Here is a 16,487-nt window from a genome sequence, read left to right on the forward strand (position 1 = left end):
TCAGGTTTACAGTTTATGCAAATGAGCTATGCGGTTTTAAGTTTCATTTCTGTAAACAAACAAATGTGTCAAAGCTGCATTAAACACATTATAATGTCAAATGGGCTGATGTGGTTCTATAGTGGTTATGGTTTATATGTTGTAAAATTTAGTTTATTTATGCAGATTATCATCATTATTATTACTATTACTAATTTCAATATAAAAACATTAATGATAATTGAATTTATATGAATGAATATAAATTTATATGTAGAAATGCACATTTGCAAAGGTGACTTGGTATGTTGGTGTATATTTGTGTATAAGTGGCTCTCCTCTTGATTTTGCTCTTCCATTGTGGCTCTTGTGAAAAAAATGTTGAGCATTTTTAGAATATTACAACATCACATTAACACAACTGGACTTGCTTATGACTCTGGAGAGTAAAACAATGCAGATTCTATCACATGTATTATCTCTGTTTTCCCCTTTGGCTCTTTGGGACTTCCTCCTATAGGCTCCCCGCAGGTGTCGACATGTTTTATCAGAATTAGTATTTCCCTATTAACGCCCCCTCTCCCAGCGGACCTGTTTGTTGTTTTATTATGTACATTGTAAAGGATTAATATGGAGAACAGGATTAAGCCAGCATCAAAAACCCAATTAAAGTAGCCCTTGATGTGAGCTGGCAGGGGTCATGCTGCTCTGTCACTGTGTAGCTCCCTCCTCCTGTTCTCCTCTCACCTCCGACCCCGGCCCCCTCCTCCCCTCACGTCTCCGATAACCTTCAGCAGTCACCCCCCTCTGATCTGACGTGTTCCACTGGATCTTCAAGAATGAGGAAATACCACGAAACATGACTTTGACATCATTAAAGTCACAGGTAAGAAATGAGACATCTTCGCTCAAGAAATCGTTTGCTTTGGAAACTTTGAGGTTGAAAATGTCATGAGCTGTTGTTTTCGGTGTTTTTCCTATTTTAGGATGAGATGATGTCATACTGTCAGCTAGAAAGCAAGAGTCAGTGTATACAATAAACACTGTATTTTGCTGTGAAATATGAAAAAGTTACATGCACACATACTGTATATACTTATCTATATGTGTTCTAACATCTTAAAGGGACAGTACAGAATTTTGGACATTGGCTCACTAGGAAATGAGGTCCTGAGTGTTGGAGATGTGTGGAGACACTTTTTAAATATTCCATCCAGTCCTTGTATTTGCAGAGGTCGCTGGTGCTAGGCTAGTGCATGTCAATGGGCATAGTTAGCCTGCAACTAAAAACAGTCTTACCCACTCACAAAACACCCAAAGCAAATCTGTTATTACACCAGACTGTCGATGTAAATGTCTATGTCGATAGTAATAATTAAAAAAAAATAAAACTAAACTTGCATTGCATGAATTGTCGCATGGTGAGGGACTATTTTCTCGTATATCAGTCCGCCACTGCTAAGTTTTTCTATCAGGAAGTACAACTCACTGCTGCTCAGACATAAATCATAAATCCTTCAAATGCAAGGTTAGTTTCACTTCTAAAATTATTCTATCAACACAGACATTTGCATTGACAGTCTGATGTAATAATAGATTTGCTTTGGGTATTTTGTGGAGTGGTTAAGACTGTTTTCAGTGGCAGCCAACTATGGCCATTGACATGCGCTAGCCTAGCACCAGCGACCTCTGCAAATACAAGGACTAGATGGAATATTTTAAAAACTGTCTCCACATGTCTCCAACACTCTGGCTTACTGGGAAATGAGGTCCTATGTCCAAAACTCTGGACTGTCCCTTTAAAGGTGTATGTAACTTCAGTTGAGGGTCTGGCACCTGCTTGTTTCTATGGATATGTCATTGTTCAGCTTTGAATGTTCCACCATATGACATTAAACAGCTCTGTCTTACATGTATTCAATTACAGGTGGTTTTATTGCTTATAAATACCCACAAAAACAGGCATTCTGACTGTAAGCGGGGTTGCCTCTCCACAGATCTGATGTGTAACTTTGCCTGGTTTGCTCTCTGTAATGATAGAAAGGTTTAATGCCATTCTGAGAAATATTTCAAACAAAGCAATAATATGTCCAAGGAGAAAAGTATTGTATTCACTGATCTTGAATGTGTTTGTCATGTGCATGGACTGAATGCTTTGTGCCTATGTCCTGTTTGCTGTGTTGCCATAAACCTGACAATGAGACTACAGATGAAAATGAGTCTGCATGAGCTAAGCATGAATAACTCTGCACATTTACTCGCCGTACTAACACATGTTGATTAATGTGCACCATCCCATATTTAATACATAAACATTATTCATTCATTCACACACACATGCTGAACCTGATCATTTATGTGAGACCAGACACCACGGTATTAAAATCTAATTCTGCATTTTTATTGTATCTGCCCCGATCTGTATTAAATAATATTGACCTATAAAATACGGTGATGTCGTCTGAAACCAGAGGTGGGACAAACGTCGTCTTGCCAGTCTCATGTAAGTCTCAAGTCTTTGACCTCAAATCCAAGTCAAGTCCAAGTTGGGTCTCGAGTCACTGGCCCATCAGTCCAAGTCAAGTCCAAGTCGTCTGCTTTGAGATTCAAGTCATTTCACCTCTTTAAACCAAAAAAAGTACCAAATATAGCTTAGATTTTTATAGTTTATATGACTTTTAAACTAAATTGTACATAAAAAGTCATGGTATATTTAAATGTGAGCATTTATATAAGGGTTGTAGAAATGTTAATTCTTCCTTTTTAAATGTCTTGTCAAGATCTAAGTGTGAATCATTGATAACAATAATAGTAAGTAATCAATCAATAATAGCTATTTTGTCATGTTATTTTGCCATGTGTCTGAAATGGAAGGATCATGTTGTGACGGAGCGTCCGTGTTGCCCCTTCATCATAATTAAATCTAGATTAACCATATGAGGGCTTCTTTAAGTTATTTTTATTATGTTTATTTCCAAGTTGATTTGTGTTCAGTACAGTTTTGCTTATGTAAATTCTTTTAGAACCCCATTTTTCATTAATTGGTTTAGCCCAGGGGGAGGGGCTAAGGGGTATATAAGGAGGGAGCTCCAGTTATTTGGCCGGTCTGTTTTTGGCCTGACTACGTGGGTGCTGGCTTCTGTAAGTGCGATTACTGTAAATATTGTTGTAAATACTTCTTTTTTGTTGGACTCTACCACCTCATTTTTCACTGTAAATATTCCACTCTGCACTTTGAGCTGTGGTTTGAATAAAAATGCACTTAAGTGAAGTTTTTTTCGACTGAGCAATCATTTCTTTACATTTATTTTGGAAGAACCCTTGACACATGTTCTGTGCATTTCCCTCTGTTTTATTGTATATTACTGTGTTGTACTGTATATTACTTTATATACTGTATTGTACTGTATATTACTGTATTGTACTGTATTTTACTGTAGTACATTTGAGGATATCATCTCACAGTACTTCAGTTACATCCAAAGTAACAAACAGATAATTGAGGAGAGACATGTTCCAGTCTGTTCCTGTTAAATTAAGTTGGGTGGCTGGGTGCTTCCTTAGTCATAGGGTGAGAACCTCAGTCACATGGGCAGAGCTTGGAGTAGAGCTGCTGCTCCTCCACATCGAGAGGAGATAGTAGTTTTATCACCTTGGTGATAAATAGTAGTAGAATAGGTGTAGTGGTTGTTTTCGTTTTGCAGTACAGATATATTGTAAAAGCAGCTCTTATTGTCAGAGTGAGACTGGTGCGTGCAGAACGTTTTAATCTTCTGAGAACCTGGAAGTGTGTGTTAGCATGCTAGTTGTTGTTCACTTGACCATGACAGCTAAACTCTACTCTAGCCCCCAAAATCTGTTTTCAAACTGTGGTGGAGAATTAGGATGCTGGGAATGTGTTTGGAATGTGAGGAATAACTTTAGACCTCTGCAAAGCGTTTAAAATGAATGCGCTTTTACTTTTAACATAGATTAACCAAACAGACTGCCATTTGAGAAATATGAATCAACACAGTTCATTTGAAAGTTTAGAGGTACTATTTGTTTGAACTCTGCTCTTACCTAACAAAGTACATGTACTTTTGACCTTGATGATAAAGGGGGCGGGGCAGTGGTTCAAATAGAAGGACGATGACAAATGGCAGTAATCACACTGAGTAATGGTAGAAAAAGTAGAAATAGAAACATCAGCAGTAGCAGTAGTAGTAGTTGCAGTAGTCTTTGAAGTAGTAGCACTTGATTAATAGTATTTTGAAGTAACGGTACTCCCACCGCTGATTAAACCACATCAGTGATTCATCCTTGAACCTAAAATGTAATTACTGCTTAGAGACTTGGGGAGCATTTCCAGGCTAAAGGGGCTATCCAGCTACAACTCCCAATTTGTGAGCGTGCAGTTCGTCTATGGGTGTAATCCTGTGTAATCTGCCAGTTCAAAGCCAGGTAGCGTACACTATACTGTATGAGGTCTCTAAATGCCAAGGGAGAGAGCTAGCTTTGAGTTAGCATTCCTATCACGCCCCCACCCGCCGCTAATATCACCTTTTAGCACATAGGAGCAAAGAAAGACAGGGATTTAAAGGGCTCATATTGTGCTATTTTCTGATCTAGTTTCATTCGCACTTCAAACACTCCATATCAGTGCTCATGCCAAACAGAACACACACTTGCGATGTCATGTGGTAATACAGGAAGTGCTCCACGGTGTTTTTAAACTCCATACACCTTCACTTGAAAAAGACTAGACTGTTGGAACTCCCTCCTCTCCAGCCTTGACTCCAAATCCATCTCCCGCCTCCAATTGGTTCAGAACGCAACAGTTCGACTCCTCACTGGGTTTAACAGACATCAACACATGATCCCCGTTTGAGCTTCTCTTTTCTGGCTGCCTCTGTGTTTTAGAATCGATTTGAAGATTTGACTGATGACGTTTAAAGCTCGTTTAAGTCTTCTACCAAGTTACATTTCAGAACGTTTAACCCCTACGAGCCTCCCGCAGCCGCAGATCCTCAGGCAGGTTCCTGTGGCTGTTTCAAAGTCCAGGCTCCGGACGAAGACCGATCGAGACATTTCAGTCCGGACGCCTCGGCTTTGGAACGACCTGCCTGACAAGATAAGGCTCGCACCATCAGTATCGTCTTTTAAATCACTTCTTAACACTCATTTTTAAAGGTTGGACTTCCTTTATCTGGTTTTAGCTTGATTTTATTCCTTATTTATTTTGATTCTATTTTATATACTTATTATAATTTATTGGATTGTTTACATCATTGTCTGTTTTTGCATGCTTAAACAAACCAAGACAAATGTTATACAAAGTGCTCTGTGTTGCATTTTTGTATGAAAAGCGCTCTGTAAATAAAAGTTTGTGATTGATTGATAAATGGCAATATTGAAATCTAAATGAGTAGCAATAAAATAAAACATAATTATACAAATGTAAATGTACAAGTCAAAATAAAACTGAAAGATAAGTTATAAAATATAAAATCACAGCTATATACAAGAGATCATAGAAACAATAATGATTGACAGGATCTGTTACATAAGGGTGAGTTGTTGTACAGTTGTAGGGAGTATTATCCGTTACATAAGGGTGAGTTGTTGGACAGTTGTAGGGAGTATTATCTGTTACATAAGGGTGAGTTGTTGGACAATTGTAGGGAGTATTATCTGTTACATAAGGGTGAGTTATTGTACAGTTGTAGGGAGTATTATCTGTTACATAAAAGTGAGTTGTATAGTTGTAGGGAGTATTATCTGTTACATAAGGTGAGTTGTTGGACAGTTGTAGGGAGTATTATCTGTTACATAAGGGTGAGTTGTTGGACAGTTGTAGGGAGTATTATCTGTTACATAAGGGTGAGTTGTTGACAGTTGTAGGGAGTATTATCTGTTATAAGGGTGAGTTGTTGTACAGTTGTAGGGAGTATTATCTGTTACATAAAAGTGAGTTGTTGTACAGTTGTAGGGAGTATTATCTGTTACATAAAAGTGAGTTGTACAGTTGTAGGGAGTATTATCTGTTACATAAAGGTGAGTTGTACAGTTGTAGGGAGTATTATCTGTTACATAAGTTGAGTTGTACAGTTGTAGGGAGTATTATCTGTTACATAAAAGTGAGTTGTACAGTTGTAGGGAGTATTATCTGTTACATAAAAGTGAGTTGTACAGTTGTAGGGAGTATTATCTGTTACATAATGCGGGGTGTACACTGTGCGATATTTCGGTCGTGTCACTCAGCCCCAGCTTAAACTGTACGACCAAATCAGGGTTTAAAGTTCACAGCTCACGAATCATGTTCTACACTGAAGAACCGATGCTCAGATGCGACTTGTGCTCACACTGTACGTTACATAACGACCAGAGTTGTCAAAGTTGTGTTCCGGAAGTAGAAAAACAGATTGCGGAGACACAATGCTGAGCCACTTCTGCGTCCGCGCATGCGCAGTCTGCCAGATTCTGGCAAATCGGTTCGTGGAACAACTTCAACAGAGTGAAATCCTCACGAGAGGCGACTGGATTTCAAACAAGTTTGATTTTCTTGCGACCTACGAATGTCGATCGGGAGCTGGTCGTGAGTCATTAATCGGTTCTCTTTACCCATGTAAACTACACGAAGCACGACATACGATGAAGCCAAAACTCGGCCTGATCCCCAAAACAGTCGCACGAGCGAAAAATCGGCTCAAAAAGGGTTAAAAATCGCACAGTGTACGCCCGGCCTAAAGGTGAGTTATTGTAAAGTTGTAGGGAGTATTATCTGTTACATAAGGGTGAGTTGTTGTACATTTGTAGGGAGTATTATCTGTTACATAAATGTTAGTATTATCTGTTACATAAGGAGTTGTTGTACAGTTGTAGGGAGTATTATCTGTTACATAAGTGAGTTGTTGTACAGTTGTAGGGAGTATTATCTGTTACATAAAGGTGAGTTGTTGTACAGTTGTAGGGAGTATTATCTGTTACATAAGAGTGAGTTGTTGTACAGTTGTAGGGAGTATTATCTGTTACATAAAGGTGAGTTGTTGTACAGTTGTAGGGAGTATTATCTGTTACATAAAGGTGAGTTGTTGTACAGTTGTAGGGAGTATTATCTGTTACATAAGAGTGAGTTGTTGTACAGTTGTAGGGAGTATTATCTGTTACATAAAGGTGAGTTGTTGTACAGTTGTAGGGAGTATTATCTGTTACATAAAGGTGAGTTGTTGTACAGTTGTAGGGAGTATTATCTGTTACATAAGGTGAGTTGTTGTACAGTTGTAGGGAGTATTATCTGTTACATAAAGGTGAGTTGTTGTACAGTTGTAGGGAGTATTATCTGTTACATAAAGGTGAGTTGTTGTACAGTTGTAGGGAGTATTATCTGTTACATAAAGGTGAGTTGTTGTACAGTTGTAGGGAGTATTATCTGTTACATAAAAGGTGAGTTGTTCAGTTGTAGGGAGTATTATCTGTTACATAAGGTGAGTTTGTACAGTTGTAGGGAGTATTATCTGTTACATAAAGGTGAGTTGTTGTACAGTTGTAGGGAGTATTATCTGTTACATAAAGGTGAGTTGTTGTACAGTTGTAGGGAGTATTATCTGTTACATAAAGGTGGGTTGTTGTACAGTTGTAGGGAGTATTATCTGTTACATAAAGGTGAGTTGTTGTACAGTTGTAGGGAGTATTATCTGTTACATAAAGGTGAGTTGTTGTACAGTTGTATGGAGTATGATTTCAGTCTTGGAATTGCTTATTTCTACTGAACTAAAGGTTAAAAAAACAGCTGTTAACTTGAAAACTACCGCCTCGTGACATCACAAGGTGGAACAGAGCATTTTGAGCGTCGGAGATGTAGAGAGAATAATAATAACGCAGCATTACTCAAACACGGGTGAATGAAACTAAACTCCAGGTATGTTTTTGAGGAGGTAACGAGATTATAAACATGAAGAAAAGCTCACAAGAATCTACTTTGTGTAATATAGGACCTTGAAACGAGGAAAAAATCCCCCAGTAATCAAGTGTAGCCAACGCGGAATTGCCGGAGAAGATATACCGAAACCGTGGCGAAATGGTGCCGGTTTGTTGGCTAGCCTTTGGAGTTAAAACAAATTAACAACGTGAACTCAATTCATCGTAGTCCTTTCTAGCCTGTTTACAAAGAGGCCAGAGCGCAGAGAAGAACTTATCTGGAAGCAACAGCAACCCCCGGGCATCCCTATGTGTTCGACCATGTATTATGCTACATTATGGGTACACATAAATCTATTGCCAGTCGAGTTTGAGACGGAATTGCAAGCCACCGTAATGCATATAGGAGAGTAATGTCCGCAGAATACATAGGAAAGTACATAAGAGAGAGATGGAGAGGGAGAGGAAGAAAGGGGGATGTAAGGGGAGGAGGGGTGAGTCCTATCATATTGTGAAAGTATGTTCAGTTTAGTGGAACACGCCGCCTCCAAGGAAACAATCTGAAGGCTTTGTGCTTTACATTTCATGCCAAGATAGTCTCTGCATTGTTTATAAAGATACACTATAGGAAGATTCCCATTGAGAAATGACAGAACTGGCAGTGTTGAATTATCAAGAGTGGTGTTGCCTTTAAGGACTGCACAGTAATAACGGAATTGAATTAAATGAGTCATGCTTACTTAATAATGACATTCGGAAGTATTGTCTTTGCCAACATCAACTTTAAAGGTCCTAGATTCCATAAAATTGACTCTTGTGACGGTTAAGTCCTGTTATAAAGCTGTTACCTCCTCATGAACATACCTGGAGTTGTGTTTTGTTTCATTTACACATGTTTTAGGAGCTATTTTTCAGAGGTGGGACTAAGTCGTTATCTTGCGAGTCTCAAGTAAGTCTCAAGTCTTTCCCAGTCAAGTGCCAAGTCAAATACAGGCAAGTCCAAGTCGCATCTCAAGTCAGTGGCCCATAAGTCCAAGTCAAGTCCAAGTCGCCTGCTTTGAGCTTCAAGTCATTTCAAGTCTTTAGCTTAGATTTTATATGGCTTTTAAAGTAAATAGTACTTAAAAGTCATGGTATATTTATATATGAGTATTTATATAACAGTATTTATATAAGATGCAAATTTTTAAATGTCTTGTCAAGAGTGTGAATCACGGTCAGAGATTTAAAGTGCTTAATAACAGTTATTTTGTCTGCACTAAAATGGAAGGATCATGTTCTATGTAGTTCCCTTTGTTTTACTGTATTGTACTGTGTTGTACTGTATATTACTGTAGTACGTTTGAGGATACCACATCACAGTACTTCAGTTACATCCATAGTAACAAACAGAAGTGGGACAGACATGTTCCAGTTTGTTTCTGTGAGCACCTCATCTATCAACTGTAAAGAGAAAAGTATGTTTGAGAAATAGATATATATATATATATATTTAGGAGAAAAATTAAGTCTCTTCAAGTCACAGACCTCAAGTCCAAGTCAAGTTCATCAACCTTCAAGTTTAAGTTGAGTCCCAAGTCTTAGTCTGTTTTATCAAGTCAAGTCTCAAGTCCTAAAAATTCACTCAACTCAAGTCTGACTCGACCTGTAAGTTCTCACCTCTGCTCCTTATCAGTCTGTCTGCAGCTCCAAAGCTCAAATGCTCTGATCCATCCTGTGAGTTTTCAGCTACCTTTGACCTTTTGTTCAGTAGAGCCTTTATTTATTTCAATCTTGAGCATATTTAAATTGTTGCTATATGGTGACGTAATACTTGTAACTGTACACCATTACTTTGTTATGTTTTAGGCACATTGTCAGCCAGATATTTAGTCTGGATATATGACCTTACATGGACTATTTTCTGTGGCTCTTTATCAGGGGTCTCCAACCTTTTTCCTTCGGTAAGCTACTTTTACAAAATGAAAATGCCAGAGAGCTACTAATTTTAGCGGTCACAAGAAATTGAGTAAATATAAGAGCCACAGTGAGCCTTAGATAAAGTACAGTTAGATACTGATAAAACATAAACCATTATTCATTTCTTAGTGCACAAAGTTCAGCTGGTAAGGGGGAAGGGGGTGGAGTGCTACAGGTTGGAGACCCCTGCTTTATATAATAAAAGTGCTCCACTGTGTTTTTGAACTCCATACACTTTCACTAGAATCATTTGGATGATATCAGCCCTGGAATTACCCGTCTCTACTCAACTAAAGGTAAAAAGTTCGTAGATGTTAACCTCAAAACTTGAAAACATCACAACATGAAACAGCATTTTCACCTTTGGTGATGTAGACAGACTAATAAGAAAGAGTTACTCAAACATGTGTGAACAAAACAACAAAACTTTAGGTGTGTTTTTGAGATGATAAGAACATTATAACAGGACTTAAAACTCACAAGAGTCAATTTAGCATAATGCAGGACCTTTAACTACTGTTTTGTCCTTTTGCCTTTTCTCAAATTCTTGCTTTGGTTTTGTCAATATTTATCGATGGACTGTTTCAGTGTTGTTTCTTTTAATTAGACAAGTAAGTGCAAAAAGCTTGTACCTGACATGTTTCAATGGTCAGACTTCCATCTTCGTCAGAGGTAATATTCAAAAAGGAGACGTAACGATTTCTTATAGACATAATTTGTGTACTGTACTAAGGAACCCAAAATGTTGTATTTTTTGAGATCTATAAAACTTGAGAATTACTGATCTGAAACAAGTTTGATACAAGTTTGTCTTCACTTTCTCAGTGTTTGTGTTTCTTTCACTTTATGACCGTACGACCTCCTCCTTCAGGCCATGATCCACAAGATGGCCGACTGGATTGTATCTATCTCAGACAGGCTTTTCCTATTGGGCTTTATAGACTTATTTTGACATTATTTGCCCACCAACAGAGATTTAACTACTGCCAGATTTTCTCTTTTCATTATCTGAAAGTTGTCTTCTGAGCTGAGTCTGGATTCTGGGCATGTTCCACGGCGACTGGAGTAATGAAAATGGAAGGAAAAGTTTGGGTGTTTTGCAATGAACTGCAATGGTTTGATTTTGTTATGTCGGGGTGAAATACAAGGTTACATGCAATTTTAAAAGGGAAAAAGTCAATATTCATCAAAAAAAGTTAAAAAATCATCCAAGTGTGCCCATGACACGAGTCAAAGTACACTGTATCCAGAATCCCAGTACAGCTGTGACAGTTTGTAACAGGAGCCACTTTTAGTTTAACAGCCCACTAATGAGCTGTCCCCATTAAAACAAGGTCATGGAACTTTACACTAAAAACTCCATCTATTAAAGTCTCAGGTAACACTTTATTTTAAGATACACTTAACCGTTGACATCTAAGTAGCTGCTCATTTGCATACATGTAAGTGGTTAATTCAGTGGTAATGGCAGACATTATGAAGCTCTTATTCTACATAACTGTATTTCAGTGATAATAATATTAAGGTGTTCAGTTTATGTTGGACTTTTTTTGCTCTTGAATAACAGTTAATCAATAAAAAGTACATTTGCTGTAGTCCTAGTCCTTGAAGCTACTATCTGCAAGGTTTTATCTATTTATTTTTTCTCCAGTTGAGGCTCTGTGGTCTTCTTTTGTGACGCCAAAGCTGGTGCATTATCAGACAGAGGTACTGTAAAGAGCATTTAGTGGTCATATGTGAGATATGTGAGAATACAAGATGGACAGATCAGCCACATCTGGACTTTAAAGGCTGGTTTATAGTTCTGCTTAGGGCCCTGCTCAGCTCAGAGTTGATGTCCTGACACAGACCTGAACCATGAGTTTCTGCGGCTCATCAGGGTGCACGAGTGTCGTGGACATCCAAAGTGTTTAATTTGAATTCATTCTTAGTTTTTTTATTTACAGTCATAGTCAACTGTCATCAGTGTTGGGAAGGTTACTTTTAAAATGTAAAATTTAAAATTGTTCTCTTCAAATTGGCTGTTGAGCCCAAGTCTCCATGAATAGGTTTGCTGTAGAGAAGCAAAGACTAGGAAATCTGAACATAAGATGTTTTGTCTGCTAAAAGACAATAAAAAGACCAGTCTTTCCTTAACCGTATTAAAAATATTATTGATAGAGAAATGCTTTTTATATGAAATCACTGCTGCCTTCAGTTATGTCGACCCTACTGTTAGGAGTCATATTGTTTAGACTTGGTTTAGTCCTAGTTTAGTAAAGGTTTAATCCTGGTTTTAGATCAGGTTTAGACCAAGTTTAGTCCTAGTTTAGACTTGGTTTAGACCTGGTTTAGTCCTGGCTTTAGTCCTGGTTTAGTCCTGGTTTTAGTCCTGTTTTTTTATCCTGGTTTAGCCCAAAATGTGAAAACAGGAAAATACCGCTATGTAATCCATTAATTTCACTAAAGTAACTGTAATCCAATTACCACGCATGGAAACAGTAACTGTAACTGAATACAGTTACTCATAATTTGTACTCTGATTACATAATGCCGGTACATGTAATTGGTTACTCCCCAACACTGACTGTCACATCAGGCTCATATGCAAACATTTCTGTGCCAAACATGAGCTGTTCTGAGCTGTTTTTAATCAGTTATCTGTACAGTCTTTGTGGTTCAACCAGCACAGCCCCAGCAATCAGCAGAAATTTGATTTGAGTAACTTTTTGGCTGAGGTGTGCATACACGGCACATGCCTGCCACGGCAAACACTGCCAGCTCCGCCTTCATGTGTGTCGGGGAACTGTGCAGCGCTTCCATGTAGATTTGACACAGAACTAAAAACTGGCTGTAATAACACCCACATTATCAAAAGCAATCATAATTCATGAACCCAAAATGTTCTAACATGATGCTAAAAAGCAATAATATTGAATTTACTAAAGAAAATGTTAACCACTTCCAAGTATGCAAATTAGCAGCTAGAGAGATGTTAATAAGTGCACATGCATTACTATGTCTTACTATTATTTTTTTCTTTCACTTTTGCTCATTAAATTGTTTGATTATTAAACTATTCATGAATTACTTTGAAAAATAAAAACTCTGCACATTACAAATATCATGCTAGCCTGTAGGTTACTTTAAGTTACTTTAAGCCTAGTTTGAGAATGTAGAAGTGTTAATCTACATTCAGTCCATTAGCATACAGTCACCAGCTTTAATATTCAGCTGCCCTTCTTTTGCGTCTGCAGGCTGCTGGGAGAGCCGTGTCGGATCAGCAAATCAACTTAAGTTTGTGTCCTTAAAAAGTCCTTGGACTGGAAACAGGAGACGCTCAATTGTACTGTTAGTATTGTGTAGAAAGTGTATACAAAGGCATTTCAAGGAAGCTTACAGGCAGGAAATACAAAATCAATGTCGCAAAAGTTGGAGCCAAGAAATATAGTTTATCCACAGTGGAGTAAGTTAGAAAATGGTGTCTTCCTTGGAAGTTGGATGTCAGGTTTCCTAAAGGTCCTATGACAAAATGGATTCTTGTGTTAAAATGTTGTTACCTCCACAAAAATATAGATGGAGTTGTGTTTTTTTTTTCATTCGCGTGTGCTTGAATAACCTTTTTTTATTAGTCTGTCTACATCCCCAAAGCTCAGAACTCTCTGTTCCACCTTGTGATGTGCATAATGCCTTAGTGATTAGTGCAGCAAAGGTGAGCAGAGGGTCTCAAGGTTTGGAATGGAATCTGGAAGTTTTGTTGCTGCAATCAAACTCGCTCACTGAAATGTTATCACAACAAAGAGTCGGTGCCTCCGATGGATAGATGCAGATCATGCTCTTGAGTAGCAGGTTTACATTTTTTTCCCCCCATTTGTACCAAAATGACTACGCAATACTGCTGAATCCTACATGTATCACCGGTTAAAGGGACAGTCTGGAATTTTAGACATAGGGCCTCATTTCCTAGTGAGCCAGAGTGTTGGAGACGTGTGGAGACACTTTTTTAAATATTCCATCTAGTCCTTGTATTTGCAGAGGTCACTGGTGCTAGGCTAGTGCATGTCAATGGCCATAGTTAGCCTAACATTAAAAACAGTCTTACACACTCCACAAAACACCTGAAGAAAATCTATTATTACACCAGACTGTCCATGTAAATGTCTGTGTCACTAGAATCATTTTAGAAGTAAAACCAACCTTGCATTTGAAGGGTTTCTGTCTGAGCAGCAGCAGCGAGTTGTACTTCCTGATAGAAAGCTCGGCAGTGGCGGACTGATATCACCAACACCTTAAAAAAAATAGTCCCACAACATGCGACGATTCATGCGATGCAAGGTTAGGTTTATTTCAGACATTATTCTATCAACACACACCTTTACATCGACAGTCTGGAGTAGATTTTCTTCAGGTGTTTTGTGGAGTAGCACCAGTGACCTCTGCAAATACAAGGACTGGATGGAAATTTTAAAAAGTGTCTCCACTCGTCTCCAACACAAATGAAGTCCTATGTCCCAAATTTCGGACTGTCCTTTTAAGAAAATTCAATTGAAGAATGAAGTATGTAGAGAGCAGTGGGCATATCTGGATGGTGGTGAAATGGCGTCCTGAAAATAAGCGATTAAAAATTTCTTGAACATGCATGAATCACTCCAAATACAACCTCAAGAAGTTAAATGAGAAGGGGAAGCAACATGATTAAAAGCTCTGAGAAGTCAGTTTTGCAGAATATGTCTACGTTAATGCCACACTGTGAAAAATAACAGACAAATAAACATCGCCATTAACACAACTAAGAAAGTGTTTATGTTTTGTTAACTAAGCCAATAGCGCAATACGACTGTTACCCGCAACTACCTCACAAACTCAAGTCTTTAAAACATATCTTTCTTTCACGCACATTTACGCAACATTGCAACTTTTTCTGAATCACTCTCTCAGATCCACTTTCTACACCCCATCAAGCTTAAGTCCATTACGTACATGGTCCTTTTAATCCATGCCAGACTAATAAACTGTCATCCTCACTGCCACCGATTTTTCATAACAGCGCCATCATCAACAGCCCTGTCTTATTAGCATTTTGGCCTGCAGTAAAATATCATCCTGAGCGCTCCCGTGACCACAGACGAGAGCTACCGTTTTCATGATTGAATTCACAAAGCCATTAAAACCCAAAGTGCCAAGGTAAGTTCTGCGAGGAGGAATCGGTTCTTGTTGTGGCATTGGAGATGGAGAGAGAAGGAGAGAGAAGGGGGGAGAAGGAGGGAGATGGAAGGAGATGACGGATGACAGAAACACACCAGAATCAGACAGGCCCATCTGTGGAGCAAATGTACTGTTTTGATCAAATACTACAAGAGACTGGGGAAAAGAGTGGATCATCTGCGTCCATTTTAAAAGGGGCTATTATGTAATGTGGCCTTTTTTTTCTTACCCCGCTGCAGATATTGATACTTTGCAGCTGAGGTCATTTCAACATTTCTTGTGGGTGTGACGTTAACTGAAGGTTCTACTCTGTCTGAAGCTCTGTTACTCAGGTTACTCAAGACTTTAATCTGAGCTTTGTTTTAACACAATCTGACCAAACAGAACTGACTTAGATGGAACTGTAAGGTAAGAGGATTTGTGCTCTTAAAAATATCTCTGGCACATAATTTTTTTTTCAATTACCATATTTTTCAGACTGTAAGTCGCTCTTTTTTTCATGGTTTGGGTGGTTCTGCGACTTATAGTACGTTGTCACCAGAAAAAGCCTCTGTCCTGCTGTAAGTAGTGAAATATGCAGCCGAAAATGACAATTGAGCAGCAGAAAGAAAGTTTGGAGTGAGCAAGAAAGTTGTAAAGGTCTGGCGGAAAGTGGGGATAGAGGACACAGCTTCACGGTAACTGGGAGGGTGCACCATGAAACTTTGCCGGAAGGACTGACAAAGCCTGGACCTCCGGAGGTTGCTGAGTTGCTCAGAAGTGACACTGAGGATGAAGAATTCAGTGGATTTAGTGATTTGGAGTGAGATGGAGAGTTTGGTAAACTTGTTCTGTTCTCGTTGTTCATGCTACAGTTTAATCTGAAGAACTGTTCATATGTGACGTTAACAGTCTGTTGTTCTCTATTCTGTTGTTATTATTATAATTTGCCTTTCAAGATGAAATGGTCTCTCATTATGCATTTTTCAGCTGGTGCGACTTATACTCCGGAGCTACTTATAGTCCAAAAAATACCGTAGTTAGATTTTCAACAAAAAAAGTGAGAATAATGAACACCTAAATGAACATTTCTATTGATCACAGACTCCTAAAAATGTGCTGTTTAAATCCATTTTGTATTTCTTCTTTAGTTTTCTGACAATCTTAACTTTTTTGGCTGTGTTGGTTAATATGTGCATTGCATCTCCATGGTAACACCTGAACATTCTGCCATAGAGATACATGTAGAACACTCCCCAGTGTAATGTCACTGCAAAGCATCGAAACTGTAAAATCAACTCAGGGTCAAAATAAAACTATGGCATGTCTATCTACATCTAATTATACAGTTCTTAGGAAGGATGTGGTTAGCATGCTAGTTGGTGCTTGCTTTACTGTGATGGCAAAACTCTGCTCTGTCCTCTGAAAGTTCTGAAAAGCGCCTATAACTCACTGTGGCGAATAAATAGGATGCTTTAAATGCATAA

This window comes from Boleophthalmus pectinirostris, unplaced genomic scaffold (genome assembly GCF_026225935.1).
Source record: "Boleophthalmus pectinirostris isolate CB_2022bp ecotype Guang Dong unplaced genomic scaffold, ASM2622593v1 HiC_scaffold_10, whole genome shotgun sequence".
Classification (NCBI taxonomy): Eukaryota; Metazoa; Chordata; class Actinopteri; order Gobiiformes; family Gobiidae; genus Boleophthalmus; species Boleophthalmus pectinirostris.